This window comes from Camelus bactrianus, chromosome 1, assembly GCF_048773025.1.
Source record: "Camelus bactrianus isolate YW-2024 breed Bactrian camel chromosome 1, ASM4877302v1, whole genome shotgun sequence".
Taxonomy (NCBI): domain Eukaryota; kingdom Metazoa; phylum Chordata; class Mammalia; order Artiodactyla; family Camelidae; genus Camelus; species Camelus bactrianus.
The window spans coordinates 42,471,546-42,498,193 of record NC_133539.1 but is presented as its reverse complement, the minus strand read 5'-3'; the positions used below and the strand labels follow the sequence as shown (position 1 = coordinate 42,498,193).

The window sequence follows — 26,648 nt, the reverse complement described above, 5'->3', positions numbered from 1 at the left end:
ATGAAAAAAGCCTGACACTTACTGAAAAACAGACTCCAACTATTAAAAAAAAAAAAAAGTCGGAGGAGGTAGGACACTCAGTAGAGAATAGACAATGTTGTGCTAAAAAGCTATGTTATTTTGCCAAAAAAGAATTCAATCTGTGCGCAAAATACCTATTCCCATGTCTTTTGATCTGATGTAGCACTTGTCCAAATGGATGGGCTCCCTACAGGGAAAACCCATTTCAAACACCGAGGAGCTCGAACAAATGTGAAGCACTCAACCTCAGGCTTAAATATCCCAAATGGTCTCTTGCTGGTAACATGAGAACAAAATCAGGGTTTCACTCAGAAAACAGCTTTCCTGGCTTTTCTCTTCTGTTCCATTTGTGCATTGATATGAAGATCAGAGTCATCGACTTGAATGTGATTGAGAATCTCCATGCAAACAATGAGACATTAAACACTTTCTGGCCCTCTAAGATTTGTATTCAGACTCCTCTCTTTTCAGGGTGTAATCACAATCCCATCAGTATTCGAGGGATTGGTGCACTCAGGCTGCCTCTGTCAAAATTGTAGCAAGTTAATGTATTCGAATATAGCTTGGTTGTGCAAATTATTGCCCTCGAAGGAGGACGCAACTTGGTATTTTGACATGTGCTGTTTTATATGGAGCACAACATCTTTTTTTCTAATTTTTTTAAAGCCTTCTGGTTTCAACTTAGTGGCTGGAAGATTCGGAAAATGAAATTAAATTTTTTAAAATGAAAGAAGAAACAAGCATGAAAATTATCTAAAGTCACAAAGAAAAGAAGGCAATGACCAAAGTCCCCATGGTGCTACTATGGCGACACAAGAGGAGTGGAGGCTTCGGACTTCACTTCTTGTCTTTTCCAAGTGATAAATATCATGGCTAGCCTTTATTCACTTCCTGAGACTTAAAACATCTATTGCTTTCTTTCATCATTTTGCCAATTTTCTTCAAAGAAAATTACTACTTCAAGCTCTTCATAAATCCTGTAACCTCTATAAGCTTAGTATCCTTACGGGTAAAATGAGAATAACAACGCCAACTTCGTGGGGTCGGTATGGGGATTAGAAATAATACATGAAAATCACCCAATAGGCCTGGAACATAATGGAAGCTGCCAGGATTATTATTACCCAAATGCTATATCTGGACATGTAAATTGGAATAAAACACTGAGGCAGTTTTCATGCTAACCCAAACAGAAGAACACATTTTCTTGCTGATTCATGGTAATTGAGGTAAATGTTCGAACATTCATTTGAATTATCAAGATACATAAATTGCTTCAATTTTTCACTTTCCATGTCCAGATATGGCTTTTGTGTGTGCCCCCAGAGTAATCCAGGGATTCTGGAAACATCATCCATTATTGAAAGCCCTCAGCATCGAATTTAACCAATCTTTACACATAGCTGTCAGTAGACTACAGGACAAACTCCATTCTTCAGTACGTTTGCTGCCTCAGATATCAAAAACCAAAGAAATTAATCCAATATATAGGTCTAATAACTGTCCCTCATGTGATTTAAATCAGCAAATTAAACATGTGTCTGAATGGGAGTAACAAAACAATGGGTCATTTTCAGAAAGTATCTTTGTTTTGAGTCACTATAATATAACTTTCTAGGGCATCCTAAAAAACATTGGATGAAAGCTTTTTTCAGGGAAGAAAATAAAATCCGTAAGAAAGAAATTAAAGGCAAAAACGACTTTGTCTTCCTAAATTAAAAAGAAAAATCCTGTTTTGGTCTCTTGGAACAATCTTAACAGTTGTTCAGGAAAGACGGAAATGAAGTAAAACCTCTTCTTTAAAAAAAGGGGGAGGATTTTGAAAAGAATACATAATTGCCTTTTATGTGTAGGTATTCCTTACCAAGTTAAGTTGTTTAAAAGCTATAATATACGGGGAAATCTGAAAATTACCAACACTATATTTATACCCTAAAAATAGTATCAGAGCAGCAGCATGATGTTGGGGAGTTTGTGCTGAACCAAAATCAGAATGTTTAGACATCAGTTTCTCATAGGGCATGAAGCAATCCTAAGGGTCTCATTACTCTCACCCATCAAATGAGATCAAACTCAAGTGGATTCCCCTTATCTCTTCCAGCTATAACATTCTCTGAATTCTTTAGCATGTAATTCACCTTTGGCTCAGGCCAGATAATCACAGTACAAATTTAATCTTAGAAACACAATTATTTTCATTACCAGATTGGGCTATGTTGGGACTCCTGAATTATGTCACCAGACGTAAAATAAGTGAAGGGGACACTCAGCTCCACAAACACTGGGATCAAGGAAGAAGGGAAAAAGAAAAGCTCTGAGAGGAAAAGGAGCTCAGAAGAAAAGGACAGTACGGTTGCAGCAGGTCATATAGGAACCACCAAAAAGATGATGTTACTGTCCAGAGGCAAGTCAGCCAGAAAACGACATGTAAGAAGGAAATACATACTTTCTGTACAGGTAGATCATACCAGTCTTGCAAAGAGATTTTATTTGGTAGATATTGAGGAAATCTCTTAGAAACTACTAAGTCAGAATTTAGGTAACAAGAGAACAGATCTGACTTTTACTAAATACTGGGTTAGTCTGAGAACCAGCAAACAAAGAACAAGCAGCCCAAACATGACCACGGAATGAGTGCTCTAACCAGCCTGGCCAGGATATTAGAACAGCAGCCTGTTAAGAGAACAGTTCCTCAGCAAAGTCAATTCAAGTCAATTCAAATTTTAAGAGAGCATAGTTATAACTTACCATGTAATCCATCTCAGACTTTAACATTCAAGATCCTCATTCATTGTAATACCTTTCCCATGTAATTTACCTTATGTTTTTACATCTGACATTCCCATTTGAATGAGCTGATTGATTGTTAGATTTAAGAGAAGTAAAAGAAACAAGACAGAGTTTCAAGAGATGAAATACATCCCAGTTACCCTGATGCCCTGAGTAATGACAACGGAATGGAATCAGTAGCATAAAGATCTGCTTGGGGGTTATAGAGACAGAGTCTTAAAGGTGAAAGTGAACTTAGTATGTATCTAATCCATCCCTTTTATTTTACATACAAACCAAGTATCCAACTCCATGCTCTCAGAGATCATCTTTCTTTTGCATCTTTTGGCACGACTGTTAAGTTACTATACTTATCCATTAACTTTTACCACTGGTCATGGAGGTACCAAAAGATACTTAAAAGAATCCCATGGACTCCACTCTTCCTTACCACAACCTGTTTCCCCTTGATAACCAGGATCAGTCACTCTAGTCAGGGGAGCAACTCCTTTATTTGCTTGTTGATTTAGTGGCCTGAGGAGGCTAAAGGTACCAAATGACAATCTCAGCTCCCAGTTAAATGGAACCCTTTTTCAGTCTCCTAGTGCGGTCATTCCTTTCTTGGGAAATTAGATTTTTTAATACCAGTAGAACCAAAAGATGCAGAAGGAGAAAGTATAAATTTTATGAGAGGATTATTTGGGATAAGAATGAACAAATCCCCTTTACTTAAATCCCTTGGTTCTTGGACTCTGATATTCTGGCTATGGAAGAAATAACATTATATATGGTCATTGGTTCAAAGTATATATTGCATTGTGCATGACAGTTCCTCAAATCTGCAAGTGTTGTCACCCAGGCAACTATGTCTCTAATAGGCCATTCCACTGTTCTACTAGGCTACCTGGGTTTCAGGGTGAAGAGATACATAATAAAACCAGAGCCCCGCCCCCACCCATTGCTTCTATTCTTTTATTGTACAGTAACTTTCCTAGTCAAAAGGAAGACTATGTGGGATACCTTGAGGCTTTCAGTCAGTCCTGGATGATGGTACTGGAAGAAGCCCTGAGGGCAAGAAAGAGAGTCTTCTTTTTTCTGTGAGGACAAATTGCTGCTCCCTCCATGACTGAAGAGTCTCACTGTGATTAATATGCCACCTGGGGCTGGCTCATCTCCATAGGCAGTGGTGCACTATCAGAGCTCAAAAAGGGACCCTGACATTGGCAGGCTAGATACTCAGCAGTGATGATAGCCAGTTCAGTCTTGGTAAAAGTAAGCCCATAATTTTGAGCTCATGAATAATAACTTCCATCCTTGCAGCCATAGTCACTTTGTTCATAGCCCACTGAGCAGCACAAGATAGCTAGAGAAAAAGACTGACACCCATGGATAGACCATCTTGTTACCTGATAACCAAAAGTCTCACCTGCAGGGTTTCTCTTTGGTGAGCACTCACATGTAACATAAATATTCTCTAAGTCTCTGTATTATTCAGGGTTCTCCAGAGAAGCAGAACCAATAGAAACAGAAGCAACATAAGGTACAGATAACTGGTAGGTAGCTACACAGATGGATAGACAGATAGATAAATAGATAAATAGGTAGGGATTTATTATAAGGAATTGGCTCACAAGGTAATAGAAACTAAGTTCCAACATCTGACAGCTGCAAGCTGGAGACCCAGGAAAGTGGGTGGCGTATTTCCAGTCCAAGTCCTGAGGCCTGAGAACCAGGAGAGCCAGTGTTGTAAGTCATAGTTCAAGTGCAGAGGAATACCAATGTCCCAGCTAGAAAACATTCAGGCAGAGAGAGTGATTTCTCCCTTACTCTACCTTTTGTTCTAATCAGGCCGCTAATGGATTGGATGAGGCCCACCCAAACTAGGGAGGACAATCTACTTATCTCAGTCTATCAACTCAGTGTTAATCTTGCCCAGAAACATGCTCGCAGACACACTCAGAATGGCCCAAAGAGTCTGACACATAAAATTAACAGTCCCCATTAACAGCCTCCATTAGCAAAAACAGCCTCACTGCCAGAATCCTATTCACATATTCTTCCCCCAGAACTTCTTGTCACCAATTTCCAGTCTTGTGATTTTTAAGTTCCTGACCATCTGACCAAACTGTTAGCTAACTGCTCTGTGATCACTTTAGATACATACCTTTGACCATTCATCTTTTTAGAAAAGTAAAACAAAATGTTCAAAGTTCTGCCCACAGGGCTCAGGGGTATTAGTGCTAGACTAGTTGACTCTTAGTTGTATCAGCATATTATGCAGATATAGCTTTAAACAAAGCCAATTATTTTTTTTCCTTCTCTGTCAACAAGTCATAGGGAATGCCCCATGAGGCCATAGGTATGGACTGAAGGACAGACAGCAATGCAACAAGAGTAGGGGTTTGAGCATCTGAGTCACCTGCTCATGCCACTTACATATGTTTTCAGGACATTCCTGAACTCGATGATCTCACATATGCACTTCAACATGGTGACACTGTTCTGTTGCCCAAGCCAAATTCATGACTTAGGTAATCACATCACACGCAGTTCACAATGGGCAATTTTGGTCTCACAGTCCTCCTCAAATGAGAGTAATTAACAGAAAAGAGCATGAAAGCCTTTCTCAAAACCTCCAGTGATTCCTTTGCATTCAGCTGCCCCAAAGAGTAACAAGAACATGGAAGATCACATGAGACACTTTAGGGAAGGGATCTATAGATAGCATATGACTATATCCACATTCACTGGCCAAAACTCACCTTCAAGGCCCTATCAAACTATCTGATAAATGTCCAAACTACCAGAGTGTCCCTCCTCTCCACCCAACCCCCCGCCCACACACAGCTCTCTCAAAGACAAACAGAAATAATATAACCTATCAGTGGTTCTCAAAATGTGATCCCTGGATCAGCAGCAAAAGAATCACCAGGGAACTAACTCCTATGCCACATGCTGGAATTACCAAATCTGAATCTCCAGGAATAAGGCTCAGCAATCTGGGTTTTAATAAGTTCTTCATGTGATTTGGAAGCACTCCAATGTTGAAAATCACAGGTGTAGAACCAAATGAGGAGGAGTAAAACCAACAATAAGAAATGATCCCATATTGTCCAGTCATCTTTACAACCTTTCCTTTAGCTACCTTCACTCTAGGGGGCGCCCTGTTAGGAATTCTTAGGCAAGGATCTACATCCTCTTTAGTTTCTGCTTAGCTGGAGGGACAGAGGATCTCTTTATGCTTCAAGATACATCACACTCATCCAGTGACAGCCATCAAGATCTGTTTTCTTAACGCAGAAATGAGTTTAGACTAAGTTAATAATATCTGTCATGGGTGGTATAATTTTAAAATCGAAATAACTCAGAGTAAAGACTGGTCATCTCAAAGTGGCAGAGAAATAATCTCAGTTACTCTAAAATTTTATATTCTACTGCCTTAATTTAAAAATCAGCCTAAATCACCACTGCAATTTTTTTAATGAAGTGAGGTCTCTAAGCTATAATGACTTGGAACTATATTATATATTTTGAAGTTCAAAGTGAAGATTACTTGTGAATATTAATTTGAATTCATTTTAATTTTATTTGCTTTTTCATTAATAAATTAAACAATATAAAATTGACCTTTCATACTTGAGAAGCAATTAAATTTTATTAAATTATGAATTTGCATGTTTTAGTTTGGAAGTTAGATTGTTATATAACATAAGTTTTCATTCAAAAGGCTAAATTTTTTGAGTTAGTAAACTATTTAGTGGATGTAAACTGGGAATTAAACTGTACAAAGTTTTCAGAAATTTGACTCCCCATGATTAATATTTCATGAAAAATTGAGGTGATTAATATACAATTGTGAATGATTCACTAACCCATAAACTCATGTATTCCACATTTTAGAAAGATCTTATGTGTTGTTTACTTATTTCTGTATAACAAGTTATCCCAAAATTTAGCAGCTTAAAATAATAAATATTTCTTATTTTATAATATGTGTGGGTTAGAAATTCAAGAGTGGCTTAGCTCAGTGGTCCAGCTCAAGGTCTCCCAGGAGGTATAGTCAAGAAGGCCAGGGCTGCATTTTCATCTGAAGACCTAATTAGAGAAGGATATGCTTTCAAGCTAAATCATATGGTTATAGGAAGGTCCCACTTCCTCACTGACTGGTGGCCACAAGTCTCCATTTCTCTCTACATGAGCTGCTCTGTGGCTGCCTGATTATTTTCACAACATGTCAGATGGTGTGCCCCAAACTGAGTGATGAGAGAGAGAGAGAGAGAGAGAGAGAGAGAGAGAAGATATATGCACAGAAGCCACAGCCTTTTGTACTCTAATCTTGGAAATGGCTTACCCTCATTTCTGCCATATGCTACTGGTCACAGAAACCAAAACAAGTGCATTCTGGAAGAGGTCTTTACAAGGGTAGGGATGCAAATGGGGGCCATGTTGGAGGCTGTCTACTACAGTGTCACTATAGGATTTGGCAGACTGAATATCTTTTATACAAGTCTTTACCCAAGACTGCATTTTAGAATTGTATGATCATCAGTCTTTACCCAAGATGATCATTATACAATTCTAAAATGCAATCCAGTTGATGCCCAGATACATTGTGAAAACATATTATACCTCTGAAAAGGTTTCTGTGAATAAAATACTTGTTAATGTCTGTTTTTCCACAACTGTTCTCCTTTTTAGACTGTAAATTCATCAAGAGAGATACACTTTCTTCTTCATGTTTATAGTTCTAGCTCCTTGAACAGTGGCTGAGATAGAGGTGCTTAGTAAATAGTTATTACTTACGCTGAATAGTCTTACATTTTAATTCTCAAAGTAGTTTATCTTTTTTTAAAAAAAGTTAAGGTGTAATTTACATAAAATAAAATACACAGACCTTAAGTGTTTATTTTGGTAATTTTTGAAAATTGTATGCACCTATGTCACCTCAAGAAAGATATAACACTTCCATCACCTCTAAAAATTCCACATATCTCTTTCCAGTTTTTTTTTTCCTTCTCCTTCCAACCTCAAGCAATAAGTTTCTGATTTCTATCAACTTGCATCAGTTTTACCTGTTCTTGAACTTCATATAAATGGAATAATTTTATGCCAAATACCATATATACTTATATGTTTGATTTTTTGCTTAATGTATATTTTTGAGAAACATATTGTTGCATGCATCAGTAGTTCATTCCTTTTTATTGCTGTATAATATTTTAATGTGTGAAATGTGCCTCAACTTGTTTTTCCATTCTCCTTTTGCAGGACATTTGGATTGTTTCCACATTTGGCTATTATGAATAAAGCTGCTGTGAATATTCTCTTACAACTTTTCCTATGGACACATGATCCATTTCTCTTGTGTAGACACCAGACAGTGGATTTGCTGGATGCCATTGTTTTTAATTAATCAAAAGGCTTCTTTGTCTTCCAGTATGTTTAGAAACTTAAGACCTAATTAAAACAAACAAACAAACAAAAAAACCCACCAGCTGTGTCTAATTCCCAGTGAGAATGGAGAGCAAGCAGAAATGGAAAGACTAGTTTTCACACTAGGATTCTGGAGGGATCAAGAACAATAGCAGCATCCCTTTGTGCAAAGTCTGTGTATAAGGTTATGGAATGAATTCTCCACACTAGCAGAGAGGCACCTTTGCAATGTGCAGAGACTAGGAGACCTGGGGGAGCAGTACCCTGAGAGAGAGCAAAGAGAGAACAAACTACGACAGCATAGACAGTGATGGACCTGCTCTCCATTCTACTTGGGAATTAGAAAGAAGTCAGTGGTGGCTTTCCTTCAAATTCATCTTGCCTATATCCCAGATCCAGGCCTTTTGACAAAAATGTCTCCTTCTCGTTATCTATATACCTCTTAGAGCTCTATATTAGTTCATTCACCTAATCATCTATTTAACAAATGCTAATTCGAACATTTACTGTTTACAAGAGACTGTTGTAGGAGCTAGGGAAAACAAAAACAAACAAAAATCTCTGCCCACAGATGTTAAATATATTTGCATGTATATAATCAAATTATATATTTCACTTCTATTCTGGTTTTTTTTTTTCACTAAGGGATTAGAATCATAATATACCTAAAAACATTGGGGTATTGGATCTAGTGCCTGCCATAGCATCCCTCACATGATAGGTGCTCATTACACGTCTGTTGACTGCATGAATGAGAAAATGTCCCAAAGTTTGGGGAATGAAATACTGCTTATCATGAAACAGAGATTCATTAGGTGAGTATACAAATTAGGACTTTCCAGGGGTCCGTTCAGTAATATATTCAGTAATTCTGTACCAAATCCTTTTCGGAAGTAGGTGGGCTATACCGCAATTTTGCCACATAGTACACGGCCTCAATCTCAGCTAAAGATGAAGTTTATTTTTCCAAGAAAAGCTAGGCCACTTTTAGAACGAAAGTAAAAAAGCACATTCAACTTAGTAATGTCAGACACTTATCAATAGCTTAGTAACCACCAAACCAAATTACTTCATACTTGGCTTGTGGTTGAACCTGTAGCACAAATATATTTCTAGATACAAAGGGAAAATAGCATTTTACAAAATTCATATCTGATTTTTTTAAAATCCCACCTGAAAGTCATTCATCTAAGAAAGTTGCAAACCCTGGGATTTCAAGGTCATGCTACTTTCAAAGTGAATGGGATCAAAGGGTCTGAAGAACACAAGAAATACTTGCAGACAGGAAGACACCACATCAACAGGCTATCACAAGCAACTGCTGTGAGAGGATAAACCATCCTCACTAGACTGAGCTGTTTATACACAACTTTCACTTTTTCTGATGATAAAAGTAACCCTTGTTCATTGTAGAAAAACAAAAAGCATAAAATCATAAAGAAAAAAATCAAAATCACCAGGCATAATCGCTGATAAATGTGGATCAATTTCCTCCTGATGTATTGCCTCTGCGTATGTTAGCTGAGCTCTTCTATATATTAAAACTTGTACTGTTTTTCATATCTACTATTGCAACACAAGATTTCTCCTAGTTTATTACAAATATCTCATCATACATTCTCTTAGTGACGACATAATACTTCACATAACTCCCTATTTTGACTACTGACATTATTTTCATTTTTTTTATTATTTTAATAATTATTGCTACTTTAAATGTTTCTGAAATTTGAGGAATTTGTTAGTTGTGTTGGTTTTTGGAGATTGGGTAGGTAATTCAGATTTTTTTACTTAGGGTTTATTCTCAGGAGTGAAATTAAACAGCATATATTGCCAATTACTATGCAGCCTCATAAATCTGACACATAAAGAGATAGCCACTCCCTGTCCCATGTATATCATACTCTTTGAAAACCAATTCCAACCTAATGGACCCTGATGACCTGACACCAGGATTTGATATAGATCCAGAATTTATATTTTCATCTTTTAATACATAATTTAACCCCACTAAATTCTGTAATAAGTTTTATAGGTATGCCAATATTCTCTAAAAGGCAGTAAATGTCTTTTTTCTGGTTCTTATGAAACACTGCATTTTTTTTAAACCTGATTTTATTAGATGCAGAAACATTTCAATGGGCAAAAGATAAATGTTGACCTTAAATATTTCATCTCATTAACTTCAGTTGTTTCCATTCAAATGAAAAGATAGTTTCTCTTAAATCTAAACTAAAGTCTAATCTGTTAATAGAGGTCCATGTATCTCCCTGTTCAGGACATAAAGAAACTACAAATTCACCCTTGCAGACTGAGGAAGGCATACCTACTGAAACTTTCACCTTGAATTCTTAAGCCACTCCAAGACTCTAAGCAGGAGAAACCACGCAGAGAGCACAAGACATACAAGAAAGCAGAGTTAACGACAAAATAAGAAAGATGAGCACACAGAGACATACACCTAGACCAAAATCTTAAGATTTTTAAGACATACACCTAGACCAAAATCTTAAATCTTTTTCAGTCCTAACTCCAAAAAGTTGAGGCAATGAGAAGTACTTTTTCAGGTCATGTTTCCTACAACCTCATGATTGTTTTAATGTTTAGGCTTTAAGAAATCCTCATGAACACAGTGCACTCATTTAGAACATGTGACAAAGGACTAAAACACGTAGGAATCAAACCCAAAAGCTTTTTAAACAAACTTTCAGGATGGAAATGAAACGTTGATACCAAAACATGATTATAAATAAAGTTACAAAAATTTATTCCATCTAGTCACAGACGAATAATAATAAAACAGTTAAAGAAATTAGAAGCTGAAACACAGTCGTATGACTTCAGGCAGATATGAAAGATAGCTGTATGTGGGTGTTCCTAAGCAGCTTTTTTTTTTTTTTTTTTTTTTTTTTGCTTTTAATTTTAAAGGTTACTTTCCATTTACAGGTATTACAAAATATTGGCTATGTTCCCCGTGTTGTACAGCACATCCCTGAGCCCATCTTACATCCAATAGTTTGTGCCTCTTGCTCCCCACCTCTATGTCGTCCCTTTGCCCTGCACTGGTAACCACTAGTTTGTTCCCATATCTGTGTCTGCTTCTCTTTTGTTATATTCACTACTTTGTTGTATTTTTTAGATACCACATATAATGATATCATATAGTATTTGTCTTTCTCTGTCTGACTTATTTCACTTAGCATAATGCCCTCCAAGTCAACCCATGTTACTGCAAATGGCAAAATTTCACTGTTTTTTTATGTCTGAGTAGTAGTCCATTGTGTGTATGTATGTATGTATGTCTTATTTATCCATTCATCTGTCTAAATAGCTCTTTTAACTCAAGTGCCAAATGGACCCTTTATAAGGAAATCATTCCACATCCCACTGTACCAAGGGTAGAACCACAAAGCCAGAAACATGCAGTCATACTTAATTCTGTATTACTCTACAATTTGCAGGAAGTTGCTTTGTTTTTCTCCTCTTTAAATAATTTAATTCTACAGACATATACACTGAGCACCAGCTCTGAGCTAAGTTCACTGCTAAGTACTGAGGAAAGATAGGTAAAATGTAATTCCTTCCTTTAAGGCATTTATTATCTAGCACAGTTTTAGCACTTAAAATAATAGCTGCACTATGACCAATGGATTAGTATCATGCATATTTCAGCAAATGTTCATTGTACCTTTCAATACAGTTATAAATAAGTCAATCCGCACAGACATTATCTTACTTCATGTCCACAACAAACCCTGAGTAGTGAGTATTATTGTTTGCATAGAGTAGATGAATAAACACAGGCTCAAAAAGTCACGTGGCAAGTACCAAGAAGAGCTCAGATTCTAGGCAAAGCTCCATCGTGACAGTAAACCACAGGGCCTGAGATTCAGATAATTACCTCAGTTCATTTTGCCAGTGGAGACAAGTCACCCTTTTGATACTGTAGCCATTAAAGCTGAAGATACCTTGAAAAATAATGTAGTTAAATAGCTATAACTACTGGGACGCATGAAAACATCATCTCCTCAAAACAATTATTTTATGCCCACATAGCACCTTCCCCATCATCCACTATCAGCTGAACAATTTACCTTCATGATAGTCCCTCTCCTATTTGAATTAATATATCTCTTTTACTTATTATTATATTTCTTGCTCCTATCCACAGTGACAGTTGTTTTCTTCCTCATTTCTGATTCTAATCTGGTTTTCATTCCAAGCAATATGATTCACTCTTGCACTTATCATGAACCAATGGATACTTCTACGTCTTCATCTCATTGCCTTGCAGGTGTATTCGACAAAGCTGTTTATGCCTTTCTTGGCTTACCTTCCTTGCCCTCCTTCCATGACATAGCTCTGCCCAGTCTCATTATATCCAAGCATCTTTCAGCATCTCCTTTCATGGCCTCACCACCAAATATTAATGACTCATTTCTTGGTCCAGAGCCTTCTGCCTTTCTCAGTCCATACCTTATCCTATGTAATCTCATCAACATCTGTAGCTTTATGTGCCAACTTTATACTGATGACTACCAAATTTATGCCTTCCAAAGACCTCTCACCTGAGTACCAGATATATAACCAATTGTGCACTGGACATTTCCACCTGATATTGACTGACTTCATTCCCACTAACTTCTTCCTCAAAACATGCTTCTCCCCTTAACTTCCCCATTTTAGAAAATAATACATAATCATATGCAGTTGCTAGATAAAACTCTAGGAAGACACTCTTAAGTCCTCATATGTCCCCTCTTCCCATATTCAACCCAGGAGTAACTACCATTGAGTATATCTTCAAATTAAGGTTTGAATTCTTCCACATCTTTCCATCTCCACTCTTACCACTCTTCTCTAAAACACTGTAAATATCCCACATAGATTCTTAGTGTAATCTGATCTTACTGCTCTACTTAAGCCCCATCTCTCCCCCCAACAAAAATACACTGACTAATTCAACAATATTCATTAAAATATACTATGTATGAGGAACTTTTCCATCTGCTGAAGATACAAAAATAACAAAAATCCCATTCTTATAGAACTTGCATTCTAGTGGGAACAGCACACAATCAGCAAAAGGTAAATATATATAGTATATTCAACGGTGATGAGTACTAAGGAAAAAAAGTAAGCAAACCAAGGCAGTGGAAAATGCCAGGTAAGAGTAAGTTGTAATATAATTAGTGGGGTCAGGTCCATTCTTGATACAGTAGATAGAAGGATGTAATTTCTCTAGGTATAAATCAGTTCATAGCATTGCATAGTTTTAAAGTCTTCTCACGAGTCACTTTAAACCTAGAGTAAAATCTAAGAATCCTTACTTTGGTTTAGAAGAGTCTCATACTCTGGTCTCCTGCCTACCATTTCAATCTCTTCAGTCACTAGACCTCAGAAGACTCCATTCAGTTTCTCAGCACTCTAAATGTTCCTGCCTCACTACTGCTGCACTAACTACTTCCACTACCTGGAACATTCTCTCTCAGCTCCACTTTTAGTGGGTTCCCTGTCTTCCTTCAGGTTGAGCTCAGATCTTACCTCATAAGAAATGCCCTTCTGAGCCTTCCATCTCAAATAGCACAACCATCCACCAAGGCTTCTTAACTTATTTCCTCTTCTTACAGCACCTAACACAATTATTTTGAATATATGTTTCCTTAGTTTTTATTATCCATCTTTTCCAACTAGAATGTATGCTGCTTGAGGGTGGACCCTCATGCTCTGTCTAGTCACTCACTGCTTCATCCCCAAACTAGAGCTGTGCCTGGCACTAGGAAGCATTTGTAAATACTTGTTCATTCATTGATCGAGTAAGTGAATATCAATTCCAATTCAAATTGTTTTTTTTGAAACAATTTTTCAGAAACAAATTTTCAGAAAAAATTTACTGAACATCCCCTGTGTGCAATACATTGGCATGATTCTTCACAAATGACTTACCTGTAGAATGCAGGCTAAATATCCTCTTACTTATGATCAGAGAAATATGAAATTCTGGTGATAAAAGGACTTTAAAAATGACTTTTTTAATCTCCAATCCCTAATTTATATATAAAATAGATAAACAGACAAGAACCTACTCAATCTCTTGTAATAACATATAATGGAAAAGAATCTGAAAATATATATGTGTTTGTTTATGTATAACTGAACTACTTTACTATACACTTGAAACTAACATTGTGTATCAACTACACCTCAATAAAAAAAAATTTTAAATCACTTTTTTAATCTAAACTTTCCAGGAAACTGAAACTAAAACATGTTGAACAACATGTCCAAATCACATAATTTAAAGAGTACAATAAAAAGACTCACTCAGTTGAAGATATCTCACACGCAGTACAGTGCCTCCTACATAATAAGAACATCTTAATGAGAATGTGAGCAACAAAATGTCTCAGGTTTCAGAATGTATAAATTTGGGGAATGTTCACCAGGGTGTCAAATGATATCAATGTTAAATATAAAGGGTGGATTTTTTATATATATTTAAAATAAAACAAATAGATAGTAACTTTCATTTGCAAATTTTTGCTGTAAATTCCTGAATGGCTATACTTAAAGAACATTGTGATGATCCAGCTTTTCAACTAGATCAGGTAGATTGTTGATACCCAAGGGCAAAGCTTTGAAAAACTAAAAATTTCATCTTTAGAATTACAATAGCATACATCTGATTCAAGATTGACCACCATTATCTTCTTTCTTTCCCAAGACCCCAGTAAATGAAGGTATAGGAATTAAAAAGGTATAAATATTAATTAAGAGGATGGGGCTAGGGAAGGAGCATCAATAGAGAACATGAGGAGTAGGTGGAGGAAGAGGGCAAGGAAAGTATGGTGTGATGTGCTCACTGACAGGCACACAGGTGAGGGAAAACCACTTCCCCTGCAGAATTCCATGAGGCTTGCCACTCAGAGATGTCATGTACTTAGGAAGGCAAAGGTAAGAACTGAGGCTAAAAGTGGAGAGATAAATTGAGAGACCGTAAATGTTGACCTGACAGCTAATGGTCAAAACTCACCAGCTAAACTTCTTCTAGGCAAAGAACCAAAAGAAATTGAAACACTCCAGAAACATCCTTTTCAGGTGCAGAGTCCCATAGCATAGCAGCCAGCTTGCCACTCAGTCCTCTGAAACGACACAACCAGTGGAAAATCTAATCCACTACAGTGGGCCAATATCAACTTTTTATTTTTTCATTTGTAAATATGAACAATCAAAAGTTACCAAGCTTTTGAGGAAAAACTGCTTTATAAAAAAAGAAAAAGAGACTGAAATAAACCAATAAGGAAAAAAAATTTAATTCAGGGAACAAAATTAAACAAAATACATATATAAGTTTTTAATAACAATATTTTCAGACAGACAAGATAAACATGAGTATTATGAAAAGGTTATACCATTGTTTGGAAATAAAAACTATCATCACCTAAATTATAAATTCATAAATAAAGTGACAATAAAGTTGAAAAAAATCTCCCTGAAGTCAAACAATAAGAAAAGGAACTATGAGATATCTTTTCTGATTAGAGACATAAAGGATTAACCAGGAAACCTAATATATAAACAACAAGGAAAGAAGATTTTTTTAAAAAGAGACAGAGGAAGTTATTACAGAAACATTATTTAGAACCAAACAATCTATCAAGGGACCTGCAAATGGGTGAAAATGAACAAAAGTGCAGTAAATGTAAGTGAACTATTAGACTACCAAGTATAAAGAGAAGATTTTAAAGGAATCCAGAGGAAAAACAAACCATCAACAAAGAATCAACAAGAAAACAAGGGCACTGTTTTCAACAGCAGTACTGAATGTTGCCAAGCCATCGCTTTGAAACAACGCCTTCAAAGTCGTAAGGAAGAATGCTTTGTAACCTAGCCCTGTATGTCTACTCAAACTATTAATTATATAAAAGAGTAGAATGAAAATAGTTTCACACTCAAAAAATATACCTCCCATCCAACTTTTTTCTATGAAGTTACTTGAAGTGTATCTTCTGCAAAATGTAAAAATAAACCAAAAAAGATAAGGAAAGAGTGGATCTAACTTAGAAAAAGACAGATTATAGGACTGCCTGACTGGCAGTTGTGCAGCACATAGAGTTCAATGGTGCAGACTGGAAGAGGGCAGGAGAGGACTTAAGGATCATAAGAAAATATGATTGACATGAAACACTACCAGATATAATGAGGATCTGAAAAACATAGGCTTCATAGTGAGCCCATGAAAAAAGGCAAAGACTGTAAGATTAAAAAAAGGTGATTATAAGCTTCTGCAAAAAACAAAAACCACACAGGAAAAGAAATACTACAATAGTATATTTTCAGCTAAAATGTTTATATAATCATAATAATATATACTGTTTATCAATTTCACAAAAAGTAGCAGTACATCATATGAGCAGGACAGAGGACTATGTAGTGCTCGGAATTAAAAGGCACTATTTAGATTGATAAATAAAGAAATGCTTTTATTAGCATATTAATAAAGGTATGGGAGTAACAGCAAATAAGCGAAAGAGTAAAAATGTCTCTGAATAGTGGATTCAAAGTAAGGAAGTAAATAAGCAGGGTCACTTTTCACTATAACTCCTTAAATATTGCTCATATCATCATGTGGCTGTATTGTATTTTTATATAAAACTTACTTATTTTCCAAACAAAAGGCATGTATTTAAAACTTTCACTTAATCATATATATATGTAAAGGATATCACCCTGCCCTTCCCAGTCCCACTTCTTTGCTCTCAATTGTCACTCGGAGAGCCACCCATTGACGTCTTGGTGGAGGTAGTAACCTGGACAGTCAGATTAACAGTATTTGGTTCAGGGGTCAAACCATGGCTCAGTTGGGGACAATAAGATCAAAGCTGAGGATTTAACTGGAGAAAAATATGTGGTTTTTCATCACATGGACTGCAGGTTTAAACTGCTAGTTGCCAACTTTTTCATCCTTTGGTAAAAAGGAGCCAATGCAAAGGGAAGTAGAGCCTAAACGTGGAGAGAGGCCTGCTCACAGGAGCACCTGGATACAGACGGGCCTTTATCTGGAGTTAGCCGTGGGGTCAGAGAGCCAACTAAATGCATGTTTGTTCGTTTTAATGAAAATATTTAACATCACAGAACAATAATATGAAATAATTTATCATGTTTTTAGTTTTATTCTTCCATATTCTTATACAAATAGGGTTTGATTTGGAGATGGGTACCTATTTAGAGATATGACTTAAAGTATTATTCTTATTATTGACTTCTGTACTTTCTGACATTTTTTGCTTACTTTTATAAGTTAAAATTATTTTTAAATAGTAGCAATAATAATTTTAAAGGAGAAAGATTATGTAAGACAAGAGCTGAGAGAGGTAAAGACAAGCCCAGTGGATCTAAAGTTCAGACATGAGGGAATCAGAAAACACATTTCTAAAAAGTCAGACTAGGAACAAAGAAATGAGAACAACTGATGACAATGCTGAATTTTACCTAAACCCTGTGATCCTGGGAAACAGCATCAGTTAAAGAAATTCCTTCACCTTTAGTGTCTCAGAAAGTGTCTTATTGCAAAGGAACACCCTTCCCCATATGGCTTAGATCAGACTCACACATGCCCACTTGTCTACCTATAATAAGGCAAGAAAGACACAGATCCTTCAAATTCCCATTCTTTATCTCATAAATGATTAGCTTACTGTTACATTCCCCACTGATAATTCAGAACAAAATGCTTGTTAACCAAATATTGGTTAAATTTCCATTCTCAAGCCACTGGCTTTTGATTCACCCTCACCTGAGCCAGCACAGAACCCCTTCATAACGGCCCTTCCCGAGAATATACTAACATCAGGGTAAAACATTCTCTGATCTCCTAATTTTTCACAGCCACTCTCACTCATCCCATTCCCCCAACCTTGTTCTTTCTAGCCTTGTTTACTCCTTCCTCTAAAAGCAAAGCCCTTTTCTTTGAGATGCTTGCTGAGCTTATGGCCCAAGCATTCTCCCTGTTGTAATAGTCTCCCTTTTCCTATTGCAGTGGTCTCTTTCCTCCCTCTTGCAATAAAGTCTCTCCTTATCTAAGTCTGGTTTTGTTTCATTTGATGCCAATTAAAAGTTCAAAGAGTAAAGACAGATTCTAGAGAGACTAAAAAAATTGGAAAGAAGTGACAGAAAGAAGATAGAATTCCTCAGCACAATTGGAATCAACATTGATATGTAGGGGAGGGAGGGAAACTTGCAAAGTTACTGAGATTTCACACTTATGTCAGAAAAAGCATACCAAGTGCCCACACAGAACAAAAGTCTTCTGGGACCCCTTGCTACAAAGTTAGGCTAGAGATAATGTTTTAGTCCAGGATAGGAAGACAGAGGTAGGGCAATGGTCAAAGGAAATGCAAAGTCAGGGTCGATGGATAGACTTGTCTAAAATTGAGTTTCTGCAGGTAGCACCTGAAAGATACCATACTGAATGTTAAAGCAACACCATTGCAAAAGCCAAAATAAGAACTGTCAATTCTTGTTGATCAAAATAACTGTCAGTCCTCTCCTTCTAGGCAAATATCACAACAGCAATCTTAATGAGAGCTTCGACGTTCACAGAATCTGAAGCTGTACAGGAGTCATAAGGAAGAACACCTTTCTGGCTGCAATCCTTATGATCTCACTTCTAAGTAAAAGTGGCGAAGCCTTAGGCATAGAGAACTAAGTTTTTCCCACTGCGCATTGAATATTGTTAAGGCAGCTCTGCAGGGGAGTTTCTGATCTTCTGTCCTGAGGCACTAATTCAAGAAAGGAGGAAGAAGGGGCCAGCTTTCAATGACATGCATTTGCAACAAAGTAAACTCATGATTATCATCATCACTATCATCCTTAGTATTAAGAACAATGCAGCAGTTTTTTTTTCAGATCCTGTGATTAACCTAAAGCAGTAATTCTCAACTAGTAGGTAAGAGAGATGCTGTTCTTGATAGGATTCATAAGTAGGGCGGATGGTTGTCATAATATATCTAATAATTCAAGAAAGTATCCATTTGAGGTTCTTATATCCTTCATGTTATTTTATGTCCTTAAATTTTATTAAAATAATAAATGTTAAAAATCTGTTCATTGCAGGTTATTTCTAGTTTGAAGATGTAGAAATAAACAATTTGGGATTGATTTTAAAATTTGAGATATATCCATTAAAATACAGTATTAATTTTTACTCTCAAGTTAATATATATGACATAGAAGGATAGTTACATTATGTTCTTGAGAGTACAAAATCCAGTTATGGGACAAGATGAGACACCCACACAGGACAGATACTGAACCATTAATTGTGGTTCCCTCTACGAAGCAGAATTATGGGGTAGAAAGGGGTGAGAATATGACTTTTCAATTTTTATGTTTCATATATTTCCGTATTCTTTTTTACAATAAATGTGTGCTGCTTTTATAATTTAAATCCTCAATTTCAATTTAAAAATGTCTAGAAACAGACAAATATCCTTCTCTGAAAAAGTGGCCTGTTTGTTTCCAACATGGCAATCCTTTTAAAGAAGGAATTATGGGTGGTATAAAACAGGTGAAACATTGCTTTACAAACCTTAGAATAGCCATTATTAGAAACCCCCAAAACAGTTAGGACACAAGAATCTGGGAAAACCAGCAGTATCAGAATTTTAAAATACCCTTTGAATTATGCCTCAGTCTATGAAGAAAAAAGGCTGCTACCAGTCATGATTATGAAGAAAACCATATCAGGATTTTCTACCACATTTAGAAATGCACTGCCTTTATTTTCTTCAATTTTGTTTTGTTATTTATTATACTTCTGCTCATGCACATGCTTCATTATCCCCTCAGATCTCACTTACAAAATAAAATCTCAAAGATAAAATTATTAAAAATTTCAAGAGGGCAACAGCAGAATTTTTACAAGCATGGGCCCTTCCGAGAGCAGGGCACTATGCAAGTGCACTTGACATACACCTCTAGAGCACGCCTGGAGGACTGACCATATAGCAGAGTAGGAAGACCCTGAGCTCACCTCATCCCATGGGAACACCAAAATTGCAACTATTTACAGGGCAGCTATCCTTGAAAGTGACCTGAAGACTAGCAAAAAAAATCTTCTACAGCTAAAGATATAAAGGAACCACAATGAGTTGGGTTGGAGGGACAGATGTGTTAAAGACCCACACTGTGGGTAGGCAACCCACAAAGAGAAGGATAATTAAAATGGCAGATGTTCTCCCCAAGGAGTGAGAAGTCCAACCCCACACTGGCCTCCCCAGTTCAAGAGTCCCACACCAAGAAGACAAGCCCCCAAAATGTTTGTCTGTGAAGTTTCAGCAGAGCTTACTTTCTGGAGAACCAAAGGGCTGTGGGAAATAGAAACTCTGTTCTTAAAGGGTGTACACAAAATCTCACACATTCTGAGACCCATGGCAGAAGTAGTCATTTTAAAGGACCCTGGGTCAGACCCACTTGCTGATCTTGGAGAGCCTCCAGGAAAGGCAAGAGGCAATTGAAAATCACTCGGGGGACAGCAAGCAGCAGTCATTTTGGGGAGTTCACCCCACCATGAGGACACTGGTGCTGGTAAGCACCATTTTGGAATCCTCACTCTAGCTTACTGGTGCTGAATTCCAGTCCCAAATACCAGCCAGTTAGCACCAGTCCTGGACACCCAAGGCCAGGCAGCTATCTGGGTCAAGACATGGCCCAACCACCAAGCAGACTGGCTGCTCTAGGACTCCCTGATCCCTCGAATCACTCAAAGACAATACTTGAACCTGTACATCCTTACCACTCTATCAAGCATAGCTTTTCATAAAAATCAAAAGATTATGCATATAAATTAATTTTACTTATTTTTGTAGACCTATGAAATGTGAAATGATAGCTGTTAGTGACCTGGCCCTATGAACTGTAAAACTTTGTAAATGCCAGTTATATATTAGTGTTACCCATAAGCTACAGGCAGTAAATCAATTAATTTCAATAATGGTTTAATAATTTCATCCAAATTATGAAATCAAAATGAAGTTTTTGTAAGTTCCTTCTGTCAAAGATGAAACATTTGACCTTATTTTTCATCAATTTTACTAAAGTAAAATTTAAATATAACATTCACTGATTTTAATTGTATTGATAATGAATTTTGACAAACGTGCACACTCAGGTAACCACCATACTCATAATGAAGATACAGAACATCTCAATCACCCCAAATCATTTGCTATTAACCCTTGGAAGTCAACCCCATGGCCCCGGAAAGCACTGATCTGTTGTCAGTACAAATTAGTTTTGTCTCTTCTAGAATTTAATATAAATGGAATTATATAGTATATATTCTTTTCTTTCTAAATTCTTTTACTCAGTATGACTTTTTGACATTCATTTATGCTATTGCTTGTATCATTACTTTGTTCTTTTTGTTGTTGAGTACTATTCAGTTGTGTAACAGGCCTTGATTTGTTTAGCCATTTACCTGTTGACATTTGGGTGTTTTGGTTTGGGGCTATTATAATTCAAGCTGCCATAATTACTTTTATGCAGATCATTGTATGAAAATGTTTTCTTCTATCTTGATTAAATACCTAGAAATGGGATTTGGGGGTCATATGTTAAGTGTGTGCTTCATTTTACAAGAATCTACAAAATATTTTCCAAAATAATACATTTTTATTCTCCCACAAGCAGTAAGTGCAATTTCCAATTGCTCTAAATCTTTGCCAACACATTAAAAAAATCCTCTTATTAATGCAGGAAATATATATTTATAGCTCATTGTGGTTTTAATTTTCATTATCCTGGAAACTAATTACGCTTAGCATCTTTTTATATGTTTATTGGCCATTTATGTATCAATTTTGGGAGGTGTATGTTCAAATATTTTGCCAAATTCTGTTGGGTTGTTTACGAATTCACTATCAAGTAGCAAGTGTTAGTTATAGCCTAGATAAAAGTCCTTTGTCATATAAATATAAATATATTACAAGTATTATCCCATTCACATTTTCTTAATATCTTTCAAAAAACAAAAAAAAATAATTTCGTGAATCTAACTTATCAATTATTTTGTTAGTTTATGACTAATGGGGTTTTTTGTACTAGTAAAAAAATTTGTTTACTCCAAGGTCATGAAATTTTTCTCCTGTTTATTCTTCTAGAAATACTATAGTGTTAACTTTTACATTTAGATATATAATCTACTTTGAGTTAATTCTGTAAAAAACTAAAAACATAGTTACCATATGATCAGCAATCCCACTCCTGGGCATATATCCAGAAAAGTTGAAAACCCTAATTCAAAAAGATATATGCACCCGAACATTCATAGCAGCACTATTTACAACACCCAAGACATGAAGCAACCTAAGTATTCATCAATAGATGAATGGATAAAGAAGATGTGGTGCACACACACACACACACACACACACACACACACACACACACACAATGAAATATTACTCAGCCATAAAAAGAATGAAATATTGGCATTTGTAGCATCATGGGTGGTCCTAGACATTATCATACTAAGTGAAGTCAGACAGAGAAAGACAAGTATTATATGATATCATTTATATGTTAAATCTATAAAATAATACAAGTGAACTTATTTACAAAACAGAAACAAACTCACAGACATAGAAAACAAACTTATAGTTACCAAGAGGAAAGGGGACAAGGGAGGGATAAATTAGGAGTATGGGATTAACAGATACACACCACTATGTATAAATTAAATAAACAACAAGAATTTACTATAAAGCACAGGGAACTGTATCTAATATCTTGTAATAATCTATAATGAAAATGAATCTGAATATATGTATATTTATATCTACAACTGAATCACTTTGCTGTATGCCTGAAACTAACACAATATTGTAAATCAACAAAACTTCAATTTAAAAAAATTAGTATCACACCCATTTCTACAAAGGAAAGGAAAAAAAAAGCCCTGCTGCTATGGGGTCTATCACTCTGGTATTAAGATTTTCTTTAATTTCTCACAGCAATACCTTGGATTTGGTTTTCATGGACATTCATATATTTTGTTAAATTTTTCTTAAGTATTTTATATAAATTGATGCTATTATAAATGGCATTTTTAAATTTTATTTTCCCATTGTTTGTTGCTAATGTATAGAAATACAACAGAATTTGCATGCTGCACTTCATCCTGAGACCTGCATAAATTAATGTATTAGTTCTAGCAGTTGTTCTGTAGATACATTAGGAATTTTTACATACATGATGTCATCTTAAAATAACTTTACTACTTTCCTTCTAATCTAATTTTGTTTTACTTCTTTTATTTCTTTATTGCAAGAGAGTGGGCATCCTTGCCTTGTTTCTGATCTTAGGGAAAAGCATTCAAGATTTTGCCAGTAAGTATGGCGTAAGGTGTAGCTTTTTTCACAGATTATCTTAATCTTTATAAAATTAAGAAAGTTTCATTTCACTCCTACTTATCTGAGTGTTGTTATGATGACTTGGTGTTGGATATTGTCAAAAAATTTTTCTACACATATTGAAATATTTTTTCTCTTCTCTTTTTTTCTGCTGCTAATGTGATATATTACACTGGTTGGTTTTCTGTGTTAAACTAAACATGTTTTCTGAAAATAAACTATTGCAAATACCCAAAATAAATTAAAACACATGCCACACAAACTTATACACACCTGTTCATAGCAGCATCATATATAATACCAAGAAGTGTAAACAACCAAATATCTATCAATTTATGAATGGATAAATAAATGTGGTATTTCCATACAATGGAATATACCTTTCTTTGCATTTATTTAGATTTTTTAAATTTTTGAACAATATTTTATAGTTTTCAGTGTATAAATTCTGCAGTCCTTTTGCTACATTAATTCCTAAGTGTTTTATTCTTTTTGATACTATTGTAAATGGATTTGTTTCCTTAATTTCATTTTTGGTTTGTTCATTGTCATTCTATTGAAAGACAATCGATTTTTGTATATTGATCTTATATTCTTAACCTTGAAAAACTTGATTATTAGTTACAATAGTTTCTTAATGTGTAGTACAATTTTTACGCAAAATTGTACACAAATTCCCTCCTAGCAGGAAGCACTATTAAAAAGAAATGCATATGTAATTTAAGTCAATGGTGTCATTGTATTTGCTCATTCACATATTTTCTGGATCTTTAAGATAAATAGTATCTCCATGAATTTTTAAAGAATGAAAATAAAGAGTCATAGTCAAACCATTGTGTATAAATGATTTTGGTATAGTTTTTAAAACATCAATTTTTGATACAGATGTAAGGTGTCATTGCATGCCTTTAATTAAGAGTGTCTTTCGGAAAAGCTCTCTTTAAGTTTCAACACAGCATAAGAAGTCATTCTTTCTTACTGACCTCCAATAGAGAACATTTGATAGTACTTTATAGACATCAGCAAGTTGGCTTTTAATATCAAGTAAATTAATCATTTTAAGATAAGGAAAATTGAGCATGAATTGTTTTTATAAATTGATTTACATTTTAGTGTACTAAAACAACTCATTATTTAGAAAAAATGCTATAATGAATCCACATATAATAGTTGGAAAAGTTACTATGAAAATCTGATAAACATCCTCCATTTTATCCATGTTGCAAACTCAGATTTTTATAAATGGAATTTTACTTAGTGCAAGGTATAACCTTATTTTGTATTGTCTACTGACATTTTAGTCACTAAGAATTCTAGAGCTTCCTACAAATTATCATTTGCTTGAGATTTGTTTGTCCTTCCATATGGATACAGATTTTTCACCCTATGTATTTTTAATATGCTTATTAAAATGGTCAGAAATAGAACCAGTAGATAGATAATATAAGGAGGGAGATCTAAGTCTTATATTGACATTTTTCTAAAAACAATAGCTAGCTGACGATAGACAGGCTACCTGTGAAGTGAGCTCCCTATCACTGGAAATGTCCCCGAGACAGATTAAATCCAGCCCATGGCACCTATTGTCAAGGAGGCTTTGGCACTGTATGGAGAGTTTAAGTATATGACTTCAAAGAAAATACATATTAAGACTGAACAAATTTTAGTGAGGTTCAGTTTTCTGCCATCTAAAGTGTTTTGCCCAATTTTATGTCATCTATAAAATAAAACCACAAGTCTGCCTTACATATTTACACATGCATAAAAATACACAGATGCACTCCAATAGGGCTGTTACTTCCACATACTGGGTAGGATTGATTTGTGTGTTCTGTGGGGATGTGTGTTGTGCAACATATATAAAAAGTTGTATATGTACACACAGACATCTTTTTCTCATACTTTCATCCATGGTACAAGATACATACTACTTCCAAAAGAAAGACAGTACTGTAAGCCAAATAATTTATCTAAATTTAAAATCATTGTCTTGTTTTCAAAGGAGTAAGAAGGAAAAAAACTGTTTTCTTCATGAAGATAGAAACTTCTGAAAATTAGGTTTTAAAATAGAAATACTGGTATACTTTTAAGCACTGTGTTAAAAAGGATTGTAAGCAATGGAAGAAATTCATTCACAAGAACACTCAATAGTTCCTGATCTCAAACAGCCAAAATAGAAATGATTTAAAAAAAAAAAAAAGAGAGAGATGCTAGCCATTAAGAAATCTGGTTTAAGTACTAGCAATGTACTCAACACCGTGAAAGAAATATGAAGAGTCTGCCCTTACATCTCCTGAACTTTGCTGATTGTCGTATATGGAAAAATGCATCTGTTCCTGCCTTAAAACAGACAATAGTGTCTTTAAAATGATGCTCAAGGAATCTGCAGGGATCCTGAGGCAGGATTGTTAAGCACAGACCTCATCGCATGTGGCCGTTTGCTTAATGCTGTGTGCACCACACACGCACTGCTAATGTTCATCAACACCATCTCCGAAGCATGGAAATTGAAGCTTCATTTAGTGCTAACAGCAGCAACATTTCAAAGCCAGATATTACTGAAGACAAATGGACACTTTGGCCTGAAATATTGAGCTTTTTTACAAAAGCATTTCTTCCCTAAGCTGAGGCTTGCTTATCTGTTTACCCTTAAGAAATAGAAAGAAAGAAGTCTAATCTTGAAATATTCTTTAAAATGAATTCAAGTGCAATAAAATGTGAAGTCTCAGAAGGGTTTTGTGAGAGCCAGAGATGTATTCAATTTTAAAAATGCATTTTTTAGAACTGTATTATCCAACATGGTAGCCACTAGCCATATATAACTATTTAAACTTAAATTATATACAGTTTAAAATTAAATTTAAATTAAATACTTAGTTCCTCAGTCACACAGGCCATATTTTAGTGCTCCATACCATATGGGGCAAATAGTGACCACATCAGAGGGCACAAATACAGAACCTTTCCATGACGGCACAAATTCTGTTGGACAGTGAAATTTTAGAGAAAAGC

The 26,648-nt window shown here is 35.5% G+C and overlaps 1 protein-coding gene across 4 annotated transcripts in view; it reads right to left on the bottom strand.

Moving 5' to 3' along the window:
* The window catches only part of ZPLD1 (zona pellucida like domain containing 1), a 335,223-nt gene that overhangs the window by 110,992 nt on the left and 197,583 nt on the right, over nucleotides 1-26,648 (bottom strand). The window lies entirely within an intron of this gene.